The following is a 26863-nucleotide window of genomic DNA, read 5'->3' on the forward strand; positions in this document are numbered from 1 at the left end:
CTAAGAGAACACTAGTTGTATGCCAAATACAACAAATGTGACTTCTTTAAGGAACAAATCCAGTACTTGGGACATGTCATCACCAAGAATGGAATCGCAGTGGACCCAGAGAAAATAAGGACTATCATGGATTGCCCGGTATCGAAGGATGTAGCTGACATAAGATCGTTTATGGGTCTGGCTGGGTACTATAGATGATTTGTGGAAGGTTTTTCTAGGGTGGCTTACCCTCTTACCTCTCTGCAAAAGAAAGGAAAAACCTTTAAATGGACCATTGACTATCAAAGGAGTTTTGATTAGCTCAAACATCTACTTACCACCACGCCCATTTTGAGCATTGCTGATCCTAATAAAGAATATGTGGTATGTACGGATGCTAGCAAGGAGGGCATAGGAGGCGTATTAATGCAAGAAGGCAAAGTTGTTGCCTATGAATCAAGGAAGCTTAAAGAATATGAACAAAAGTATTCGACCTATGACTTAGAACTGATGCAGCCATCCATGCCTAAAAAATGTGGCGACATTACTTGATAGGTAAGAAATTTCTGTTAATAACTGATGATCATAGTCTAACCAACTACTTGAGACAATCCACTTTGAATGCTAGGAAAGCTCGTTGGGTAGACTTCCTAAGTGAATTCGATTTTGAAATCAAACATTTGAAGGGAAAAGAAAACCGGGTTGCAGATGCCTTAAGTCGAAAGGTAAATTGTTTATATTAAATTTCTTTCAGTGAATCACGAACTACTTTTTATGAGTAGATTCGTGAAACAGCCATGCAAGATTTAGTATATAAACATTTATGGCAGCAAGCAAAAATTTCGAACAGCCATGAACAACAATTGGGATATGAGGTAAATTAAGAAGAATTGTTGATTTATAGGAAAAGGTTATATGTGCCTAACCAAAAACATCTTAAGAATTTAATTTTAGATGAATATCATAAGATTCCTTATGTAGCCCACCCTGGATACCAGAAAATGATTTCTTCCCTTAGAAAAGAATTTTTCTGCCTTGGTATGAAGAAAGAGGTAGCAGAATATTTAGCCCAAGGTCTGGAATGCCAACAAATAAAAGTTGAACACCAACACCCAATAGGATTACTCCACTCTTTACCTATTCCTAAATGGAAATAGGAAACCATATGCATCAATTTCATTACCAGACTGCTTAAGTCGAAAAAGAAAAATGACTCAATCATGGTGGTTGTGGACAAATTAGGTTAATAGTTTGTGAACAAAGTCCACCTCTAGACTCTCAGACCTGAAAGACTCTCAACAGAGCATAGTGGAAAAATTTAAATACCCAGTGGTGAGAGGGTTCCACCCTTTCCACACATAGAGGACTACATGAGGGTTTCTCCTAGTCCATCACTTAAATACTTTGTACCTGCAAAAACTCCCATCCAAGCTGGATGGGTAACCGAAATATTAAAATCTGTATAATGCAACTGTAATAAAATATAAGGAGCAACAGAAGGAAAGAAATCAACATAACTTACCCATTGACAGCCGCTGGTAGCAACCCTCTTTGTGAAATGACGGAACTGGGTTCCAATCGAGCTGACAAAAAGGCCACAAGAAAACATGAGTCACATTATGCTACCCGAGAACGAATATGGAGAACAAACAAACCTCAGCCACAAACAAAACACTGAAGAAAATCTGTGCAAGGAAAGAAAACCTTTGGCAGAGCAGGCGACATTCCTTCCCTGGAAGAACAAAATGACTGAAGAATGTCGATACACCCCAGGAAAAGAACCCCTAGGTTCATCAACGCCCTCCGATCCGAGCTGCATTCGTAGACTGTCGATAAGGAGGCAATCTTGATGAGGACAATGGAGTTATACCACAACAAAGCCTCCAGACCACCACCTAGGCCCATAACAACTGGAGAAATTAAATATGCATGTAGAGGCCCGAGTGGTATAGCTGGAGCAACTTAAATACGCATACAGAGAGCCAGATGGTAAGCAACGCTTTAGACTCAGAGTTCGGGATCATTAAAGATCGACATTAATTGTAAACTTAGGCTTAGTCTTGTTTTAATTAACACAAATCATAGCATAATATCGTGGTTGGTAAGTGGGCCTGTTGGCTTGTGCGATAAAATTATCCAAGGATTTATTACCCTCCAATTATTGCCGCGAGAATTACACATCTGTATTATGTTTGATTTCAAATAATCATGTAATACTAAGTGAGAAATGTCCACTGCCAAGTTTATGCTGCTATCAAAGTCATAGGTTCTTCCATGGTAAATAATCTTAGTAATATATGGTAAATAATTGAGTTTTTTTTTTATTATTATATATAATGATTGTTTTAATATATGGATGTGTGACAAAGATCTAGTTTGATCTTTTTCATAATCGATACATTTATAATAAAACATTTTGAAGTGGTCTCTTAAGTGGTTTTGAAAGAAATTATTAATTTTTTAAAAATTCTGAAGAGGTCTTTTAAGCGAATTGTTAATATTTTTAAAATATAAATTACAATTTATTGCAATTTATTTTACATAGCTTTTAAAATAATTTTGTAGAATTTTTAACAAATTCGTAATACATATCCTTGATCACGGCTGGATAAAGCTTTTATAAATACTTAATAGAATTTACTTTGGAATGGTCTAAAAATATTAATACATTTTTTAATATATTAATAATATTTTTAAAATATTATTTATATTAGTAAAGAAAATTTATTTATATTAAATAATATTATAATTTAATTTCAAAATTTAATAATATATTAATTAATTAATTTTTTAAGAGTGCATCTTGCATAATGTGTTATAATAATATTATTATTATTATTTTTCTAAAGTAATAGTGGCTTATTTAATTAGAAACAAAATGGGACATAGCAAGTTGGTTTTCCTTGGTTTATTATTAGGAAATCATAGTAGTGGCAAAACTAGTGCTTTTTGAGCTTCTAAAATTTGACGATGTTTTAGGAATTCAAAAATACAATATAGAAATTCAATCTTTTGCATAAGTCGATCTAGTCATTTAGTTGTGAATTGTAGCTCATCTAACATTAGCGAGATTTCTTATTGAGCTTTGTTTGTGTCCAAAAGGACTCTCCCTAGCAACATTTTCATGTGCCAATATATATCTATGATGTACATATACTGATTGAGTCTTCCCCTTGTGTGCCCTACATCTAGAATCTGGTGAGCAAAGTCACCTACAATTTCTAAATACGATAAGCATTCACATTCCATTATTATTCCCCATTCTACCTTAACAATTTCTTCCTAAATTTGAGGTGGGGTATTATCTCTATAGTGCCTTAGTAAGGCCTATACATAGAATTGAGCTTAAGAGTCCATCTGACCATCACTCCTCTGTAGGACGTAGCTCATTGTGGAGGCATGATTACATGCAAATGAATATTGGGTTCTATTGATGGCAAAAAATGACCTTATCAACATTTGGGAAACCACTTGGTGAGAGCCCCAACTAGACTCCTTTCCGTTTGGGTTGGTGGTTCCAACTAGTTTAAATGGGCCTAGTTACCTTTATAGAAATTGCTCCAATAAATGGAGACTTTAGGATATGGAAGTGATCTGATTAAGAAAATTAGTTTTGCTGTACTAAAATTCATTTTCAAAATATATTGAAGGTACTTGAGGATTTATGAAATTATTTGCAAGTTTAAACATGTGTTTTGGAGTGTTTTTATGTAATTTTTATGTGCAAATTAACATAAAAAAATTACTGAAAAAAACATATAACAGACATAAACATCACCATAAATAGTATCACAATAGCACATGATGAAGGAGTTCACCCCTCTTGGGCTACATCTCCTTGGTCTAGCTTCCAATGGATTGGCCCTCTCTATTATGCTCAAAAGTGTGAATACATCAGTTTACAATGCTCAGAAAGCTTTGAAACCTGTTCCAATGGCTCCAGAATGCCCAAAAATGCCTGTGTAGCCTCTTTCTGCTCCTGATTTGGTAAAAAACTAAAGAAGTTATGGCCTTTCCCAATCTTCTACTAATCGCACCGCAAATTTCCCAAAATCTGGCACCATCCTACAATTTCACCCCATAACGCACTAACAGAGCGACAATTTCGCTGACAACCGAGAAAAATTGTCAGACACTTTATGTAGGAATTTAAAAGGTAAGTTCCTCAGATAAAACACCAAAGGACACCGCTGACAATCAAATCATAGATCAATACACCAATATTCTTGACGTGGTTAAAACCCTCAAAGAGGGAAACAGTCTAGAGCCCGAGCCAATGCGGCCACTTCAGGCAATTTGTTAATAAAAGAAAGAAAATTTACATAAGCTTCTCTCATGAACGGTCACCCTACAAATGACCCTCCATGCTCTTTAAATAGAGATCATGGACCAATCGAGTGTTAAGCCACGGATCAAGTGTCGGTAATACTGAGGAGAGAATGAACCGTTAGATCACTTCATGTCTAGAACATATCGTGACCGTCGGATTGTAAGTTACAAAAGTACATAGTAAAGAAACACACTTTACCTAACTCTACACTAGACCAAGTTATATTTAAATATTTCCTATGTCTCGGAATATCCTAACATCCCCCCTTAAGAACAACTTGGGATAGAATTGAAGGATGTACAAATATGACACAATAGGAGAAGGAAGGAGGCACTAAATCCTATCCCCCCTTAGTGACAACTGTTAGGATATTCTGACACATAGGAAATAGTTAAGTACAACTTGGTCTAGTTTAGAGTTAGGTAAAGTGTATTTCTTTATCGTTGTACATATTGTAACTTACAATCCGACGGTCACGATATGTAGTGATCCGACGGTTCATTCTCTCCTCGGTATTACCGACACTTGATCCGTGGCTTGACACCCGATTGGTCCATGAGTTCTATTTAAAGCGCATGGAGGGTCATTGTTCGGGTAATCCGTGCATGAGAGAAGCTTATGTAAATTTTCATTCTTTGATTAATAAATTTCCTGTAGTACCCACGTTGGGACAGGCCGTGGACTGTTTCCCTCTTTGAGGGTTTTAACCACGTCAAAAATACTGGTGTATTGATCTGTGATCTGATTGTGAGCGGTGTCCTTTTGGTATTCTTTCTGAGGAACTTACCCTGTAAATTCCTACATGGTATCGGAGCTATTTGAGGGCCGCGTCCGTTGGTGATCCAAATCTGAAGCTGGTAGAACTGCATGCGGCTGTCGTTTCCTAGATCTGCTATTTCTGACTGCTTTCGGGCCGAGAGGACTGCTCTGTTGCGTTCGGAGCATCTTTTCCAGTGAGGAACCCCTTTCGTTTCACGCGAAAAGGTTTCCGGTAGCCCTAGCTGCGTCATTTTTCAGATCGGGAGGTATACAGTGTTTTTTGCAGTTCACTGTTATTTTCTCTCTGCTTATTTCGGTTTCGGTTTATTTAGCCTTTTTTTTTAACTGGATCTATACCTTTCATTTTTGCGTATGCTCTTTGCCCTGCGACTCTGTGCGATCTAGGCAAATCAGAAACAGAAAGGAAGGATTTTTCTCATGCGTATGCTCTTTTCCCTGCACCTTAGTGTGATCTCGGAAAATAAGAAACATTGAGAAAAATATTTAGTTTTTCGGCTAAAGCTAACTTTGAGATTTTTTTTTTTAAATTTCTAGTTTTTTGGCTAAAGCTAACTTCGAGCCGCAAGGTTCGTTTTTCTTTGCATATTCGTGTTGGGTTTTGTGTTTTGTGTTTTGTAGGGAAAAAGAGCTTTCTCAAGGCAAGCACGCAAACCAAGGCCCCCCCCCCCCCCCTCTCTCTCTCTCTCTCTCTCTCAAATTTTTTGTATAGATCAATTGGTTCAAAGCTATTTTAAGAGAGTAGAGGTCTTGGGTTCAAGTCTCCATTTTGTGGGGGCGGATTTTTTCATTCCCGCGCATTCGCGCACTTTGCCGGCAACGTCAACAATTTTTTTTTAAAAAGCCATAACTTCTTCATCTGGAAGCCTTTTTCAGAGCCGTTTTTTTTAAAACCGCCTATTTTTTCGAGATCTATCCATTGGAACACTTACTTTTAGCATCTTCAGCTTCAGTTTTTTTTTTTAAATGGAAAGTCCATGCCAAGTCATTCTTGACAGCACTAACTACTTCCAATGGGTAGCCTACATGGAAGATTTACTTAGAAGTAAAGGTCTCTTCAGAATAGCCACAGACCAAGAGAAGAAACCTAAAGATGAAGATAAGGCTGCAAAATGGGAAAATAGACAAGATCAAGCACGTGGTTTGATAGGGATGTCTATTTCTCCTGATTTTAGATTCCACATTGCAGAACTTGAGACTCCTCATGAAGCATTAGAAAAACTCGCTAAAGTTTTTGGGATTAAAAATGAAATTAGAGCCCATCAACTTGAAAATGAGTTGCTTACTTTGGATCCTAATAATTTTTCTTGCATTGAAGATTTCTTGTCCAAATTCAAGACCCTTAGATATCTCTTGGAAGGTGTTAAAGTTAAGAAAGAAGATGGTAACCTTATTTATTCCATCCTTACTAAGTTGGGACCAGCCTACTCTGTATTTGTTTCCACTTTCCATTCTACAAGGGAAGCTTTCATTTGTCAAGGAAAAGACTACAAGGCCCCTTCCTTTGACTCCTTTTGTGATTCCTTAATAAGAGAACAAGAAAAACTCTTACACCTTGGTCTTCTTAATCTTGGAAACTCTTCCACGAAAGCGTTAGCCGCCCAGTAGCAACCAAATTCAAAGAATCCTAAGAAGTCATATCCTCAAAAGAATGGTCCTAAACCAACTCAGCCTCAAAATGAAAGATCATTTCAGCAAAATGATAAGACCAATAAAAACAAATGGAAGAAGACTGATAGACATTGTAACTTTTGTAATCGAGATGGCCACTTAGAATCTAAATGCTTTAAGAAGATGGAAGCCTTGGAAGCCGCAATGAAGAAACATAATATCCATGTGGAGCCTACTTCAACTTCAACTTCCGGAATGGCACTTTCTGCATGTCGTTGTCAATCATCTCAGTCTGGTTATGCATTAAATGTATCTTCTTCTTCTTCTCATTCTCATGAGTGGCTCATTGATTCTGGAGCCTCTTATCACATGGCCAAAAACCAAGCCATGTTTTCTTCTTTAAATGATTGTAACACCAAAAATATATATGTTGGTGATGATAGATCTCTTAATGTTGTAGGGACTGGAACTGTTCATCTAGACAATGGTCAGTTTAATGATGTATTATGTGTTCCAACCTTATCCTGCAACCTTCTATCTGTCTATCAGATAACTCATTCAGGTGAAGGTAAAATTGTTGAATTTTCACCTCATGATGTTTTAATCAAGGATCTAAAAGATCCTAAACAGATTCTAGCTACTAGTCTTGCTGATGATTCCACAAGGTTGTATAAGTTTCACAACTTTGGGTCATCAAATCTTCCCTCAGTATTTGTTGCTCATAATGATGAAGTGAGCAAACTTTGGCATGAGCGATTTGGTCACTTAAACTATCGCTCCCTTCAGCATCTATGTAAAGAAAATATGGTGACAGGTCTTCCTATGGTATCTTGCAGAGATGGTGTTTGTTCCGGATGTGTACTCAGAAAACATCATCGGGACAGTTTTGACAAACGTGCCTCTTGGCACGCCTCAGCCCCTTTACAGCTTGTGCACAGTGATTTATGTGGTCCTCTTCCTGTTGCTTCATTCTCTGGCTGCAAGTACTTCTTAACTTTCATTGATGATTTCTCCAGACGCACTTGGGTATACTTCTTAAAACTCAAGAGCAAAGTATTTAACACATTTTTGGCCTTCAAAGCCTTTGTTGAAAAACAATCTGGACATCAAATTCTTAAGCTAAGAACTGATAATGGTGGAGAATATGTTAAAAACACATTCATCAACTTTTGCACCGAAAATGGAATTCAAATGCAACATATTGTTCCATACACTCCACAACAAAATGGTGTAGCTGAAAGGAAAAATCGCACCTTAAAGGAAATGGCTAATTGTATGCTGCAATCTAAAGGACTCAGTCTTAGTTTTTGGGCCGAAGCAATTAATTGTGCAAATTATATAATTAATCGCACTCCTACTAAGGTTCTAGAGAATATCACTCCAGAAGAAGCTTGGATTTCCATTAAACCAGATGTAATTCACTTTCGTGTGTTTGGAAGTGAAGCATGGGCCCATATTCCAGATGAAAAGCATAAAGTTTTAGAACCTAAGAGTGAGAAATGTACTTTTGTTGGATATTCTGAAGATGTAAAAGGTTATAGACTTATTCCATTTAAGTCCAAAAATGTTATCATTAGAAGAGATGTAAAATTTGATGAAAATAAATCGGCCTGGGAGCCTAGTCCGGCGGATGTGCCACCTCTTCCTATCTCTTCTACTTTTGAAAACATTTCTTCTTCAGATGATGAAAGTGAGGATGATAATCCTCCCCCACCTTCTCAGGATCCTCAACTTCCAAGATGGGTCCGTGCTACTCGGGATGCAGCAGGTGATCTTGCCGGTGATCCTACAGATCAGCGACGTACATGTTCTCAGTTTGAAAGAGCCTCTTCTTTACTGGCTCAAGCTCCAGTAAATCATGATCCTGACACTTTTGCAGAAGCTTCAGGCCATCCACATTGGGAAGCAGCTATGAATGAAGAATATCATTCATTGATGACAAATGATACATGGGATCTTGTTCCTCTACCAAAGGGACGCAAACTTGTTAGATGTAAATGGGTTTACAGAACCAAGTATGGACCAGATGGGAAAGTTGATAAACATAAAGCTCGTCTCGTTGCTAAGGGCTTTTCACAGGTTGAAGGCATTAACTACACTGAAACCTTCTCCCCTGTTGCCAAAATGAACTCTATCCGCCTTGTTCTTTCCCTTGCTGCCTCTTTAAAATGGAAAGTCCATCAGATGGATGTTAAATCTGCCTTCTTGCATGGGGACTTGCAGGAAGAAATCTATATGGAACAACCCATTGGCTTCATACAAACAGACTCCAGCCTTGTTTGTCGACTTAAGAAATCCCTTTATGGCCTCAAGCAAGCTCCTCGGGCTTGGTATGCCAAAATGGATAGCTTTCTTTTAGAATCTGGCTTTTCTAGGTGTCATTCTGACAATACTGTCTACACCAAGAAAGTGGGCAACTCTCTTATCATCCTTGTTCTTTATGTTGATGATCTTATTCTTACTGGTAGTGATCCCAACCTTATAAACCATGTGAAGTCCAACCTTGATCCGGATTTAAACAGGAACGCAATAGATTACAGAGATAACCATAAATACAGAGGTGCAATAACCATAAACACATAGATGCAGCGGAAATAATGATTCATTTCATTAATGGAAAATACTGAAATATGCTTACAACCAGAAATGGAAATAAACCAGCTAGGGCGATGGTAGCTATCTCTGAGAAGAGATGTGCGGCTACATGCCTCTGAACTGTTCCGAACTGTGTTACAATGAGGCTCGAAGGCCTATTTATTGTTGAGAAACAATGGAAAACCCTTCACATCCCGAAACCTAACCCTTGGAAGATGAAACGCCAAATTGTGGGCCCCGTTTGGGTAAATTGGTACATCAATTTCCCGGGGTCGTAACTTTGGCATATGATCTCCGTTTGACGCGCACGATAGCTCGTTAGAAAGATCTATCCGAGTACTACCACTTTGGGAGGCAACATGGGTCGTAGACCCATGTTGCCCCAGAATCCCAAAAAAACGTCGTTTATGGCCTCAAAACGGCTCCGGAAGTTCGGGACCCGAAAAAACTGCTAAAAATAGTAAACTGTGGTGTAATTTAGGAAACTGAAAAGACTGAAAGAGACAGTTGTGGGGGTCCAAATGGGTTGGTGGGTGGCCACCAACATCCACCTGGATCATTCCTCCCCCCTTAGGAAGCAATGGTCCCCATTGCGTTGAGTTCCTCCATCTGCTGAACTTGTCCTGCAATCTCGGATGTGTCCAGTGATGGTGGGAAGCATGGTCGACGATCGTCCACATTGAACACTTGGTGCAGGCGAATGAATGGAGGAATGATGTGCTCCAAAGAATTGTTCCCCATAGCCTTGGTACTGTTGTGAGGACCATGTCGGAGTGGTCGGAGCTTCTGATGGGCTCTTGTAAGGCGTTCTTTTTGTCGATGCAACCAGACTTTGTTGCCCACCTGAAACTTGTGTGGTATGCATGTGGGTGAGGAGAAGTTGTTCCTGTGTTTTGTCATGACCGTATCCCTTTGTTGCTGCTGCTGCGTGGAGGAACCCTTTGCAGGGGTCATGGATGTAGCAACGATCTTCCCCTTACTTTGGGAGTGAACCAGACAAATGAATTTCCTGGTCTGTGATATGAGCTTGCTGCCTTTCTTGGTAGTGATCAAAGATGTGGTGATAGGTGGGGCTACCTCTGGTATCCTGTATAATGAATTATTCAAAGAAATAATGACAGCACGAGGCCTGGACTCATACACAGCATGTCGCCTCCATAAGTATGGCTGGCCTAATAGTACATCACAAACATCCAGAGGTGTAACATCACACAATACCTCATCTGTGAAGGGCTTGATGCTGTAGGGAAGGCGGCACTGCTAGCGAACTTTGAGATCTCGTCCTTCATGAAGCCACCCGATACTGTACGGCTGTGGGTGTGGTGTAGTTGGTAGGCCCAACCGCTTCACGACCTCTGCTGAAACCAGGTTCTTTTGGCTACCACTGTCGACAATGAATCGCAGCGGTGAACTCTTCACCCACATCTGTGAGTGGAAAAGACGCTCCCCCTCCTCTGGATCTTCGGGCTCATTTTTCTTGATCTTGGCGGTGGCAACAGTGGCACTGGGATCCGCATCAATGATCTGCCTCCCTTTACCATTCCCCTTGTCGGGTTCTGGCTCAGGATCGGAACATGCATCTGATTCGGAAGCCTTCAACTCGGCCACAAGGGACTGCTTGGTCCGACACTCACTTGTGTTATGAGTGGGACTCTTGTGGAACTCACACCACTTTCCTGTGTCCTTCTTCGGCTTCATGGTGTTGTTCTTTTCTTGCGGCTTCGACGGGTTGTCTTGGGTCACCCCGCCTTGGCTTTGTCCTTTGGGCTTCGGATTTGCAGATCCAAAGTCTCGCTTCTTCTGTTTGAACTTTTGCTCGATTTTGACAGCGTATCGGTATGCTGTGCCGAGTGAGGAGATGTTCAAGAACACCATCTCTTCCTGGATGTATTTGTGCAGGCAGCCGCGGTATTTGAGTACCAGATGCAGCTCAGAATCTTTGATACCCAACTGTGTGCGAAGGGTATGAAAAATGTTTGTGAACTCTGGCACATCTTGGTCTCGTCCCTGTCGCAGTGTGGTCCATTTGATGTATTTGTCCTCATAGCTTCCGACAGGGTAGTACTGCTCCTTGATGGCATCCCGGAAGTCATTCCAAGTGGGTGCGGCTGAAAATAGTGAGCCTGTATTTTCATCCTTCTGCTCGCAGTAGGTTTCCCACCAGTCCTTGACGTGGGGGGCTGCTTTGAGAAGAGCGAAAACAATCTTTTCCCGACTTGAAAATTCGTGAACAGAAAAATACCCATCTAGCAGATTTAACCATTTATCTACGGCATCTGCGTCTATTTGTCCCTCGAAGATGGGGATTTCAAAATTAACTTGTACCTTAAACGGCGTGGCGTTTCCAGAGTCGCTGTTGGAAGTCGATGCGTCGCCTCTGGGTAGCCGCTGAAGGATCTGCGCAAAGCTATCCATCATCGCGTTCCTTTGCCGCTCGAGCGCTTCTTCGAGCAAGATTTTGATAGGATCTCCTGCCCCCTCGTCTTTCTTCTCATCCGCCATGGGAGGCCGTCGGGATTTGCGAGGCTGGTCTTGCAAAGGTTCGACCAGTTCAAGCCCTAACTCCTTATATCCCGACCTCGTTGGGGACATGCAAAGAAAAACAGAGAAAAAAGCAGACCGCTCTGATACCACTGATCCGGATTTAAACAGGAACGCAATAGATTACAGAGATAACCATAAATACAGAGGTGCAATAACCATAAACACATAGATGCAGCGGAAATAATGATTCATTTCATTAATGGAAAATACTGAAATATGCTTACAACCAGAAATGGAAATAAACCAGCTAGGGCGATGGTAGCTATCTCTGAGAAGAGATGTGCGGCTACATGCCTCTGAACTGTTCCGAACTGTGTTACAATGAGGCTCGAAGGCCTATTTATTGTTGAGAAACAATGGAAAACCCTTCACATCCCGAAACCTAACCCTTGGAAGATGAAACGCCAAATTGTGGGCCCCGTTTGGGTAAATTGGTACATCAATTTCCCGGGGTCGTAACTTTGGCATATGATCTCCGTTTGACGCGCACGATAGCTCGTTAGAAAGATCTATCCGAGTACTACCACTTTGGGAGGCAACATGGGTCGTAGACCCATGTTGCCCCAGAATCCCAAAAAAACGTCGTTTATGGCCTCAAAACGGCTCCGGAAGTTCGGGACCCGAAAAAACTGCTAAAAATAGTAAACTGTGGTGTAATTTAGGAAACTGAAAAGACTGAAAGAGACAGTTGTGGGGGTCCAAATGGGTTGGTGGGTGGCCACCAACATCCACCTGGATCATTCCTCCCCCCTTAGGAAGCAATGGTCCCCATTGCGTTGAGTTCCTCCATCTGCTGAACTTGTCCTGCAATCTCGGATGTGTCCAGTGATGGTGGGAAGCATGGTCGACGATCGTCCACATTGAACACTTGGTGCAGGCGAATGAATGGAGGAATGATGTGCTCCAAAGAATTGTTCCCCATAGCCTTGGTACTGTTGTGAGGACCATGTCGGAGTGGTCGGAGCTTCTGATGGGCTCTTGTAAGGCGTTCTTTTTGTCGATGCAACCAGACTTTGTTGCCCACCTGAAACTTGTGTGGTATGCATGTGGGTGAGGAGAAGTTGTTCCTGTGTTTTGTCATGACCGTATCCCTTTGTTGCTGCTGCTGCGTGGAGGAACCCTTTGCAGGGGTCATGGATGTAGCAACGATCTTCCCCTTACTTTGGGAGTGAACCAGACAAATGAATTTCCTGGTCTGTGATATGAGCTTGCTGCCGTTCTTGGTAGTGATCAAAGATGTGGTGATAGGTGGGGCTACCTCTGGTATCCTGTATAATGAATTATTCAAAGAAATAATGACAGCACGAGGCCTGGACTCATACACAGCATGTCGCCTCCATAAGTATGGCTGGCCTAATAGTACATCACAAACATCCAGAGGTGTAACATCACACAATACCTCGTCTGTGAAGGGCTTGATGCTGTAGGGAAGGCGGCACTGCTGGCGAACTTTGAGATCTCGTCCTTCATGAAGCCACCCGATACTGTACGGCTGTGGGTGTGGTGTAGTTGGTAGGCCCAACCGCTTCACGACCTCTGCTGAAACCAGGTTCTTTTGGCTACCACTGTCGACAATGAATCACAGCGGTGAACTCTTCACCCACATCTGTGAGTGGAAAAGACGCTCCCCCTCCTCTGGATCTTCGGGCTCATTTTTCTTGATCTTGGCGGTGGCAACAGTGGCACTGGGATCCGCATCAATGATCTGCCTCCCTTTACCATTCCCCTTGTCGGGTTCTGGCTCAGGATCGGAACATGCATCTGATTCGGAAGCCTTCAACTCGGCCACAAGGGACTGCTTGGTCCGACACTCACTTGTGTTATGAGTGGGACTCTTGTGGAACTCACACCACTTTCCTGTGTCCTTCTTCGGCTTCATGGTGTTGTTCTTTTCTTGCGGCTTCGACGGGTTGTCTTGGGTCACCCCGCCTTGGCTTTGTCCTTTGGGCTTCGGATTTGCAGATCCAAAGTCTCGTTTCTTCTGTTTGAACTTTTGCTCGATTTTGACAGCGTATCGGTATGCTGTGCCGAGTGAGGAGATGTTCAAGAACACCATCTCTTCCTGGATGTATTTGTGCAGGCAGCCGCGGTATTTGAGTACCAGATGCAGCTCAGAATCTTTGATACCCAACTGTGTGCGAAGGGTATGAAAAATGTTTGTGAACTCTGGCACATCTTGGTCTCGTCCCTGTCGCAGTGTGGTCCATTTGATGTATTTGTCCTCATAGCTTCCGACAGGGTAGTACTGCTCCTTGATGGCATCCCGGAAGTCATTCCAAGTGGGTGCGGCTGAAAATAGTGAGCCTGTATTTTCATCCTTCTGCTCGCAGTAGGTTTCCCACCAGTCCTTGACGTGGGGGGCTGCTTTGAGAAGAGCGAAAACAATCTTTTCCCGACTTGAAAATTCGTGAACAGAAAAATACCCATCTAGCAGATTTAACCATTTATCTACGGCATCTGCGTCTATTTGTCCCTCGAAGATGGGGATTTCAAAATTAACTTGTACCTTAAACGGCGTGGCGTTTCCAGAGTCGCTGTTGGAAGTCGATGCGTCGCCTCTGGGTAGCCGCTGAAGGATCTGCACAAAGCTATCCATCATCGCGTTCCTTTGCCGCTCGAGCGCTTCTTCGAGCAAGATTTTGATAGGATCTCCTGCCCCCTCGTCTTTCTTCTCATCCGCCATGGGAGGCCGTCGGGATTTGCGAGGCTGGTCTTGCAAAGGTTCGACCAGTTCAAGCCCTAACTCCTTATATCCCGACCTCGTTGGGGACATGCAAAGAAAAACAGAGAAAAAAGCAGACCGCTCTGATACCACTGATCCGGATTTAAACAGGAACGCAATAGATTACAGAGATAACCATAAATACAGAGGTGCAATAACCATAAACACATAGATGCAGCGGAAATAATGATTCATTTCATTAATGGAAAATACTGAAATATGCTTACAACCAGAAATGGAAATAAACCAGCTAGGGCGATGGTAGCTATCTCTGAGAAGAGATGTGCGGCTACATGCCTCTGAACTGTTCCGAACTGTGTTACAATGAGGCTCGAAGGCCTATTTATTGTTGAGAAACAATGGAAAACCCTTCACATCCCGAAACCTAACCCTTGGAAGATGAAACGCCAAATTGTGGGCCCCGTTTGGGTAAATTGGTACATCAATTTCCCGGGGTCGTAACTTTGGCATATGATCTCCGTTTGACGCGCACGATAGCTCGTTAGAAAGATCTATCCGAGTACTACCACTTTGGGAGGCAACATTGGTCTACGACCCATGTTGCCCCAGAATCCCAAAAAAACGTCGTTTAGGGCCTCAAAACGGCTCCAGAAGTTCGGGACCCGAAAAAACTGCTAAAAATAGTAAACTGTGGTGTAATTTAGGAAACTGAAAAGACTAAAAGAGACAGTTGTGGGGGTCCAAATGGGTTGGTGGGTGGCCACCAACATCCACCTGGATCAAACCTTAAAAAGAAATTTGAAATGACAGACTTAGGACACTTACACTATTTTCTCGGTCTTCAAGTCTTGCAATCCAAGGAGGGTATTTTCCTTTCCCAGTCCAAGTATGCTTGTGATATTCTTCGTCATTTTCACATGGAAGACTGTAAGCCAGCCCCTTCTCCCTTTCAGTCTGGAGTCAAACTTTCAGTCTCTTGTACTTCTCCTGAAGTTGATGCTACCTTATACCGTCAACCTGTAGGAAAACTCTTGTATTTAACCCATACTCATCCTGATCTTTCCTTTGCTGTTGGCCTTGTTGCTCGTTTTATGCAAAACCCTCGTGAAAGTCATTGGAAAGCAGCTAAAAGAATACTTCATTATGTTTGAGGTACAATACAGTTTGGGATTCATTACAGTGCCAAAGCAGCTCCTCTGTTAGTTGGTTTCACTGATTCTGATTGGGCTGGTGACCCTGATGATCGGAAGTCTACTGCCGGTTATGTCTTCACTCTTGGTTCAGGACCTATTACATGGGCTTGTAAGAAACAGGCTGCCATTTCTCTTTCGTCAGCAGAAGCAGAGTATCGTGGTGCCGTGGAAGGTATTAAGGAAGCCTTGTGTCTTCGTCAGATCCTATCAGAGTTTGGATTTGAGCAGCAGCATCCAACCACACTTTGGTGTGATAATCAAAGTGCCATTCAGCTATGCAAAGATCCAGTCCAGCATCAGCGCAGCAAACACATTGAACTACACATGCACTTCATCAGAAAGCTCATTCATGACCATGTTCTTGAAGTGCAATATTGTTCAACAGATGATCAGGTTGCATACATCTTCACAAAGGCTCTCACAGAGGCCAAGTTCACTAAACTTCGATATATGCTTGGAGTTCAGGAAGTTGTCACTAAGGAGGGATAGGCTCTAGTGCCTCCTTCCTTCTCCTATTGTGTCATATTTGTAAATCCTTCAATCCTATCCCAAGTTGTTCTTAAGGGGGGATGTTAGGATATTCCGACACATAGGAAATAGTTAAGTACAACTTGGTCTAGTTTAGAGTTAGGTATAGAGTTAGGTAAAGTGTGTTTCTTTACCGTTGTACATATTGTAACTTACAATCCGACAGTCACGATATGTAGTGATCCGACGGTTCATTCTCTCCTCGGTATTACCGACACTTGATCCGTGGCTTGACATCGATTGGTCCATAAGTTCTATTTAAAGCGCATGGAGGGTCATTGTTCGGGTAATCCGTGCATGAGAGAAGCTTATGTAAATTTTCATTCTTTGATTAATAAATTGCCTATAGTACCCACGTTGGGACAGGCCGTGGACTGTTTCCCTCTTTGAGGGTTTTAACCATGTCAAAAATACTGGTGTATTGATCTGTGATCTGGTTGTGAGCGGTGTCCTTTTGGTATTCTTTCTGAGGAACTTACCCTGTAAATTCCTACAACAACTTCCTAAACTCCAACCATAAATCAAAGTTTAGTAAATTTCACCTCTGTGAGAGCCTTTGTAAAGATGTCTGCAACTTGATCATCAGTTGAATAATATTGCACTTCAAGAACATGGTTATGAATGAGATTTCTGATGAAGTGCATATGTAGTTCAATGTGTTTGCTGTGCTGATGTTGGATTGGATCTTTGCATAGTTGAATGACACTTTGATTATCACACCAAATTGTAGTCGGATGCTGCTGCTGAAAGCCAAACGTTGATAGGATTTGACAAAGCCACAAGGCTTCCTTACTAGCTTCTACGATGCCATGATGCTATACTTTCGCTGAAGAAAGAGAAATGGCACTTTGTTTCTTGCAAGCCCATCTAATAGGTCCAGAACCAAAAGTGAAGACATAACCTGTAGTAGACTTCCGATCATCAGGATCACCATCCCAATTAGAATTAGTGAAACCAACCAATAGAGGCGATGCTTCTGCATTGTAATGAATCCCAAAATGAACTGTACCTCGAACATAATGAAGTATTATTTTAGCTTCTTTCCAATGACTTTCATGTGGGTTTTGCATAAATCGAGTAATAAGGCCAACAACAAAGGAAATGCCAGGACGGGTATGGGTTAGATACAAAACGTTTCCTACAAGCTGACACTATAAAGTAGCATCAACTTCAGGGGAAGTGCAAGTGACTGAAATTTTGGCTCCAGACTGAAAAGGAGAAGGGGTAGGCTTACAGTTTTCCATGTGAAAGTGGCGTAGAAGATCACAGGCATACTTGGATTGGGAAAGGGAAATACATTCCTTGGATTGCAAGACTTGAAGACCAAGAAAATAATGCAAGTTTCCTAAGTCTGTCATTTCAAACTGCTTTTTAAGGTCGGACTTCACATGGTTTATAAGGTTGGGATCACTACCAGTAAGGATAAGATCATCAACATAAAGAACAAGAATGATAATAGACTTACCCACTTTCTTTCTATAGACAATATTGTTAAGAAGACACCTAGAAAAGTCAGTATCTAAAAGAAAGCTATCCTTTTTGGCATACCAAGCACTAGGGGCTTGCTTGAGACCATAAAGGGATTTCTTAAGCCAACATACAAGGCTAGAGTCTGTTTGTATAAAGCCAGGAGGTTGTTCCATATAGATTTCTTCGTGCAAGTCCCCATGCAAAAATGTAGATTTAACATCCATCTGATGGACTTCCCATTTGAAAGAGGCAGCAAGGGAAAGAACAAGGTAGATAGAGTTCATTTTGGCAACAGGGGAGAAGGTTTCAGTATAGTCAATGCCTTCAACTTGTGAAAAACCCTTAGCAACAAGACGAGCTTTATGTTTATCAACTTTTTCATCTGGTCCATACTTGGTTCTGTAAACCCATTTGCATCTAACAAGTTTTCATCCCTTTTGAAGAGGAACAAGATCCCATGTATCATTTGTCAATAATGAACGATATTATTCATTCATAGCTGTGTCCCAATCTGGATGGCCTGAAGCTTCTGCAAATGTGTTAGGATCATAATTTGCTGGATCTTAAGCCAGTAAAGAAGAGGCTTTATCAAACTGAGAACGAGTGTGACGCTGATCTATAGGTTTTCCTACAAGAGCACCTGCTACATCCCAAGTAGCATGGACTGTTGAAATGTGGCAACAAGAATATTCCAATTTTAATTTGTCCTTGAATTAAAATTGAGAATTAAAATTCGAATTTAGTCTCACCAGCTGCTTGAAAAATAGTTAATTAATTCATCTTGAGTTAATTAGTTGGAGAAATTCAAGCTAGAAGTTTTTGTGAAGTCATGCAACAGTTATCCCTTTGATTGAGGAAGTTATCCCTTAATTAAGGAGATACAGATGAGTTGTAATTAGTTAGCTCAGTTAACTGAGTTAAGTCCAGTTAAATTAGTTCCAAACAGTTTGAGGAACTAATTGTGAGTTCAGTTAGTTAATTCATGCATGCATGAAACTAGTCTACTCTAGATAACTGAATATTCTCTCATAAATAACTCATGCATGTCAGTTCAGACAAATACCCAATTGAGATTAAAGGCAGGGACAATGTACTATCAGTTGCAAGAATTTTCCTGTAATAAAATCTCTTGCATGCAGAAGGAATTCATTCCTTGAGATTTGCACAGTTTTACAGTGTGTTGGAGCAATGTGTGAGATTAGTGTCACACAAGGTTACAACAAGAACACCCAGGGAAAACAATGCAAGGAAATAGAAGGCTTGGAGGACAGACGGAGAGGCATATGAGTTGTCTAATCTGTCTATGAGCAGTGAGAGGGATTGTACTGAGAGTTGGATAGCTGTGAGAGTTAAAGCTTTGTGTAATCCTGAGATATTTCCACTTGTATGATAATACAGATAGCAAGGTTTTTAGTTGAGTCTTTCCCTAGAGTATTCTTCTGTGTTTCATGTGTATTGATTCTTCTTCTCTGTTATATGTGTTCTGTTTGATCTTGCTCAAATGGATTAAGCTTCTGCAAGTTTGATTGTAGAAGTAGATTAAGTATTTTGCTTTAGTCTATTGCATAAACAGGTTAATCTACAGTGAGAATTTCTACATGGTATCAGAGCAAAGGTGATAAGAGCTGTGAACAACTTACTGAGAAGGGAAAATTTGAAGTTTGAAGTTCTTGATTGCAGGTACAAAATCAAATTCTTACCACACCTCAAAGTTCACCAATGGTGTTCAATGGCTTGAGACTCGAGTATGCACTAGATGGTAGCTCGAATTACATAGCATGGAAGGATTGCATGGAAGTAGTATCAGAAGACAATGGTTTGAAGGATTTTTTGATCAAGAAATCCCCAAGCCAGCTGCAACTAATGCACAAGAATTGGCGGAATGGAAGAAGTGTGTGGCGAAGGCGAGGACGATTATTCTGGAGGGAGTTCGAGACCATATTGTCTCAAGTCTCCATGGGAAGGAGACTCCATTTTTAATGTGGAAGACATATATCAGAACAGTAGTGACCAGAGGAAATTGGCACTCAAGGACAAGCTTCAGAAAATCAAGTGTGAAAAGGGTGACACTATTTCTACATATTTGAACAAGCTCACCACATGCAGAGATGAGCTTGGTAGTGTGGGAATAATGACAGTCGATGATGATATGGTGAGTCTTGCTCTCCTTGGTCTTCCTAAGAGCTGGCATAGCTACTAGGACTCAGTGAATGGAAGAGAGAAACTATCGGATTGGGAACGACTGTGGTCAGATCTGATGCAGGAGGAGATCAGGAGGAGCACCAGAGATGGTTCTTCATCTAAGCATGATGATGAAGAAAATCTAGCCTTAGCAAGTAAGGCAAGGAAAGGGAAAGGGAAGGCTTCCCATTCCAAATCGAGTTCTTCTCATGGTGGGAAGAAGATTGACAAATCTAAAGTGAGATGCTTTAATTGTCATGAGGTGGGCCATTATGCTACTAATTTTCCATTGAAGAAATCTAAGAAGGGATCCTCCAAAGGATCAGAAGGCGAGGCACTGGCCTCTTACTTCGAATTGGATTCTACCCTCATCACATGCATGGTTTCATCGATGGTGGGTTGTGTTTGGTATCTGGATAGTGGAGCCTCATTCCACATGACCAATGATAAAAGTCTATTCAGTACCTTGGAGAAGAAATACCTCAAGATGCGCATAGAGATGGGTGATGATGGAAAGTACTGCGTTTCAGGAGAAGGCACGGTTGCTTTTCAGAGGGAGCATGGAGCTCCTCTCACCCTGATTGATGTAAAGTATGTGCCTGGACTAAAGAAGAACTTGGTATCGTTCGCGATGTTGGAATACAAAGGCTGCGATGTTGTCTTCAGTGAAGGAAAGGCGTTCCTGAGACACAGCCACGGGTCATACCAAGAGGATTGGGATTCGAGTGAAGAATCTCTACAAACTAGAGGTAGATGACTGTGTTGCATTGAGTTTGAAAGCAGAATTGGTGCAAAGCCAAGACATTGGCGAGTTATGGCATAGACAGTTGGGCCACTTGCATCATGGGGCCTTGAAGATAATGCAATAGATTTTTACCGGACTTCCCAAAGGTAAAATTGAGCAAGTGGAAACATGCAAAGGTTGTACATTGGGAAAGTATGCCAAGTCTTCCTTTCATGATCAAGACAGTCAAGCTGAAGCAATCATGGAGCAAGTTCATATTGATGTGTGTGGACCATTCTCGACAGCATCCACCGTGAAACAAAGGTATTATGTGATTTTCATTGATGATTTTTCTCGTAAATGCTGGATCTATTTCATGCAGAAGAAGGATCAAACCTTCTCAAAGTTTTGTGAGTTCAAAGCTTTGGTTGAGAAAGAATTAGGGAAGAAGATCAGGGCCTTGAGAAGCGACAATGGTGGAGAGTATGTCTCTTAAGAGTTTAAGGACTTCTATGCAGTGGAAGGTATTAAACGGGAGTTGACTGCACCTCATAACCCACAACAGAATGGGGTGGCCGAGAGGAAGAACAGAATTATTGTGGGGGCAGCTCGGGCGATGCGGCATGACCAAGGCCTACCACTTCATTTGTGGGATGAGGCATGCAACACAACGATATATTTGCAGAATAGAAGCCTGCATCACATTCTTGGGATGAAGACACCAGACGAAGCTTTTTCCAGGAAGAGACTAGATGTGGGTCACTTCAGGATCTTTGGATCATCAGTATATTACCATGTGACCAAGGATGCCCAAAAGAAACTTGAGCCAACAGTTAAGTAGGGGATACTTGTGGGGTACACTGATACACCCCACAAATATTGGGTGTACTTGCCTACCAGTCAGAGGACAATGGTTCACAGAGATCTCAAGTTTGATGAGCAGAAGGCCATGCAAGTTTCCCTTGAGAGGGAGCTCCAAGTACAGGCTGTGGAGGAACTTTTGATTCCTAAGGAGGAGGAGCCTCAGACTGATGCGAAGCAACTGCATGCAGAGGTTCCAAGAGTGGAGACATCCACTCAAGCAGAGTCTTCAAGAGATGGCCGGAAGCGCACGAGAGAAGCTAATAGATTGTTAATATATGTGAGAGAGAATGTCGGAGAACCATCTTCTTAGCGCAGATAGAGGAGGTCGCCTGATAGGTACACTAGATACATGGACCTCGTTGGGGAATGTGTTGAGACCGAGCCATCTTCCTTTGAGGAAGCAATGCAGCAGCCGATTTGAGTTGATGCTATGATGGAGGACTATGACTCCATAGTTCAGAACAATGTTTGGGATGTGGTACCAAGACCAGAGAACAAGTTTGTTATGAGTTCCCGTTGGCTTTACAAGGTAAAGAAATCTACTGATGGTAGCGTGGAGAAACACAAGGCAAGATTTGTTGCCTGTGGTTTCTCACAGGTCGAGGGGATCGACTATAATGAGACTTTTTCTCCTGTAGCAAGGTACTCATCTATCAGATCGATGTTGGCACTATTAGCACAAATGGGTTGGAAGATCCATTAGATGGATGTGAAGACTGCATTCCTCAATGGCAAGATTGAGGAAAAGGTGTACATAAAGCAGCTGGAGGGTTTTGAGGCCTTCGATTGTGAGTTGCACGTGTGTCGACTCAAGAGAGCTTGGTAAAAGGTAAGCAGTTGATCATTGTTCTTTATGTTGATGATTTCATATTGACAGGTGATGATCAGTTGATCATGTCTTGCAACGATGACCTTGCAAGAGAATTCAAGATGAAAGACATGGGTCTCATGCACTACTTCCCTGGCATGGAAGTGTGGCAGAAGGATGGGGAGTTGTTTCTGTCTCAAGGCAAGTATGCCAATGAGATACTCAGGAGATTCCACATGGAGAAGTGCAAGCCCATGCAGACTCCTCTAGTAGGTAATTGGAGGAAGGAGGATGCCACTTCGGGAGAAGTAGTAGAAGCTACTGTGTATTGGTAGCTTGTCGGTTCACTGATGTACTTAGTGAACACACGACCAGATTTGTGCTATGCGGTGAACCAGATGAGTCAAGCTATGGTTCAGCCTACCAAGATATTTTGGAAGGAAGCTAAGCATATTTTGAGATACCTAAGAGGCACATCTCAGTATGGATTATGGTACAGACAGAGTGAAGCTACAGGGCTTCATAGATGCAAATTGGGCAGGGAGTCCATCAGATCGGAAGAGCACATCAGGAGGAATTTTCAACCTTGGGTCAGCTACAGTTTCTTGGTACAACAGGAAACAGAGGTCGGTTGCACTCAGCTCAGCAGAGGCTAAATACATGGCTGCAAGTCAAGCAACATGTGAGGCCATTTGGATGTGGGAAATTCTAGTTGGGTTGTTTGATTAGAGGACAGATCCAACTGTGATCTATTGTGATAATCAAAGTTGTATCAAACTCTCTGAGAATCCAGTATTTCATGATAGGTCCAAGCACATCGACATTCGGTATCATCATCTCAGAGACTGTGTGGCAAGGAGGATCATGTTGTTGCAGTATATTTCAACCGAGGAGCAAGATGCTAACATTTTGACTAAGGCATTGTCAAAGTGTAAATTCGAGTTCCATAGAGACAGGATCGGGGTGGCAGATAATCCCTTTCTTGTTGAGAGGGAGTGTTGAAATGTGGCAACAAGAATATTCCAATTTTAATTTGTCCTTGAATTAAAATTCGAATTTAGTCTCACCAGCTGCTTGAAAAATAATTAATTAATTCATCTTGAGTTAATTAGTTGGAGAAATTCAAGCTAGAAGTTTTTGTGAAGTCATGCAACAGTTATCCCTTTGATTGAGGAAGTTATCCCTTAATTAAGGAGATACAGATGAGTTGTATTTGAGTTGTAATTAGTTAGCTTAGTTAACTGAGTTAAGTCCAATTAAATTAGTTCAAAACAATTTGAGGAACTAATTGTGAGTTTAGTCAGTTAATGCATGCATGCATGAAACTAGTGTACTCCAAATAACTGAATATTGTCTCATAAATAACTCATGCATGTCAGTTCAGACAAAGACCTAGTTGAGATTAAATGTAGGGACAATGTACTATCAGTTGCAAGAATTTTCCTATAAGAAAATCTCTTGCATGCAGAAGGAATTCATTCCTTGAGATTTGTGCAGTTTTACAGTGTGTTGGAGCAGTGTGTGAGATCAGTTTCACACAAGATTACAGCAGAAACACCCAGGGAAAACAATGCAAGGAAATAGGAGGTTTGGAGGACAGAGGGAGAGGCATATGAGTTGTCTAGTCTGTCTATGAGCAGTGAGAGGGATTGTACTGAGAGCTAGATAGCTGTGAGAGCTAAAGCTTTGTGTAATCCTGAGATATTTTCACTTGTATGATAATATAGATAGCGGGGTTTTTAGCTAAGGCTTTCCCCAGAGTATTTTTTTGTGTTTCATGTGTATTGATTCTTCTTCTCTGTTATATGTGTTCTGTTTGATCTTGGTCAAATCGATTAAGCTTCTGCAAGTTTGATTATAGAAGTAGATTAAGTATTTTGCTTTAGTCTATTGCATAATCAGGTTAATCTACAGTGAGAATTTCTACACGGATCCATTTTGAAAGCTAAGGAGCTGAAGGAGGATCCAGAGAAGGTGGAAGAGGATTTTCATCCTCGCTGTCATCATCTAAAGAAGAAATATTTTCAGAAGTAGAAGGGATAGAGAGAGGTGGCACATCCGTCGAACTAGGCTTGTAGGCCGATATATTTTCAGCAAACTTTACATCTCTTCTAATGATAAATTTTTTGGATTTAGGTGAAAGAATTCTATATCCTTTTACATCTCTAGAATATCCAACAAAAATACATTTTTCACTCTTAGGTTCTAAGGCTTTATGTTTCTCATCTGGAATATGGGCCCATGCTTCACTTCCAAAAACACAAAAGTGACTAACATCTGGTTTAATTGAGCTCCATGCTTCTTCTGGAGGGATATTCTTTAAAATCTTTGTAGGAGTACGATTTACTATGTAATTTGCACAATTAATTGCTTCTGTCGAAAAATTAAGACTACTTCCTTTAGATTGAAGCATACAATTAGCCATTTCCTTTAAGGTACGATTCTTCCTTTCAGCTACACCATTTTGTTGTGGAGTATATGGAACAATATGTTGCATTTGAATTCCATGCTCAGTGCAAAAGTTGATGAATTTGTTGCTAACATATTCTCTGTCATTATCAAATATTAGCTTAAGAATTTGACGTCCAAATTGTTTTTCAACGAAGGCATTAAAGGCCAAGAACATGTTAAATACTTCACTCCTGAGTTTTAAGAAGTATACCCAACTAAATCACTATGCACAAGCTATAAAGGGGCTGAGACGTGCCAAGAGGCACGTTTTTCAAAACTATCTCGATGGTGTTTTCTGAGTACACATCTAGAACAAACACAATCTCTGCAAGATACCATAGGAAGTCCTGTCACCATATTTTATTTACATAGATTTTGAAGGGAGTGATAGTTTAAGTGACTAAATTGCTCATGCCAAAGTTTGCTCACTTCATAATTATGAGCAACAAATATCGAGGGAAGAGTTGATGACCCAAAGTTGTTAAACTTATACAACCTTGTAGAATCATCAGCAATGCCAGTAACTAAAATCTATTTTAGATCTCTTAGGTCCTTAATTACAATATCATGAGGTGAAAATTCAACAGTTTTACCTTCACCTGAATGAGTTATCCAATATATAGATAGAAGGTTGCAGGATAATGTTGGAACACATAATACATCATTAAATTGACCATAGTCTAGATGAACAGTTCCAGTCCCTACAACACTAAGAGATCTATCATCACCAACATATATATTTTTGGTGTTATAATCATTTAAAGAAGAAAACATGGCTTTGTTTTTGGCCATGTGATAAAAAGCTCCAGAATCAATGAGCCACTCATGAGAATGAGAATAAGAAGATACATTTAGTGCATAACCAGACCGAGATGCTTGACAACAACATGTAGAAAGTGTTATTCCTGAAAATGAATTTTAAGTTGAAGAGTGCTCCAAATGGATGTTATGCTTCTTCATTGCTGCTTCCAAGGCTTCCGTCTTCTTAAAGCATTTGGATTCTAGGTGGCCATCTCAATTACAAAAGTTGCAATGTCTATCAATCTTCTTCCCTTTGTTTTTATTTGCCTTATCATTTTGTTGAATTGATTTTTTATTTTGAGACTGAAATTGCTTAGGACCCTTGTTTGGTTTAGGACCATTCTTTTTAGGATAATACTTCTTAGGATTCTTTGAATTTGGTTGTTGTTGAGCGGCTAAGGCTTTCTTACAAGAGTTTCCAAGATTAAGAAGACCAAGATGTAAGGGTTTTTCTTGTTCTCTTATTAAAGAATCATAAAAGACATCAAGAGGGGGACTTGTAGTCTTGTCCTTGAGAAGTAAAGACTTCTCTAGTAGAATGGAAGGTGGAAACAAACATAGATTAGGCTGGTCCCAGCTTAGTAAGAAAGGAATAGATAAGGCTACCATCTTCTTTCTTAACCTTAACACCTTCCAAGAGAAGTCTAAAGGTCTTGAATTTGGATAAAAAATCTTCAATGGGAGAAAAATTATTGGGGTCCAACATAAGCAACTCATTTTCAAGTTGATGGGCTCTAATTTCATTTTTAATTCCAAAAACTTTAGTGAGTTGTTTCATTGCTTCATTAGGGGTATCAAATTCTGTAATATGGAATCCAAGATCTGGAGAAATAGGCATCCCTATCAAATGACATGCTTTATCTTGCCTATTTTCCCATTTGGTTGCCTTATCTTCACCTTTAGGTTTAGTTTCTTGGCTTGAGGCTATTCTGTAAAGACCTTTACTTCTAAGTAAATCCACAATGTAGTACCACCATTGGAAGTAGTTGGTGCTGTCAAGAATAACTTGGCATGGACTTTCCATTTTAATAAAACTGAAGCTATATATGCTAAAACTAAGTGTTCCAAAGGAAAGATCTCGAAAAGTTAGGCTGATTAAAAAACGACGACTCTGAAAATGGCTTCCAGATGAAGAAGTTATGGTTTTTTGAAGAAAAGTTGTTGAAGATGCCGACGAAGTGCGTGAATGTGCGGAAGTGAATGATAATATTATATGTAAAAAAAATTCTCCCCCCTTTCCAAACTTAATCTAATTAGCTCACATAAAAAAAATATTTTATGTGATCTACTTTTATAAATAAGTGAAAGTCACTTTTACAATGGT

Source organism: Pinus tabuliformis, chromosome 4_2, assembly GCF_031772625.1.
Source record: "Pinus tabuliformis cultivar Carrire ecotype Pingquan chromosome 4_2, CPIR1, whole genome shotgun sequence".
In the NCBI taxonomy this organism is placed as follows: domain Eukaryota; kingdom Viridiplantae; phylum Streptophyta; class Pinopsida; order Pinales; family Pinaceae; genus Pinus; species Pinus tabuliformis.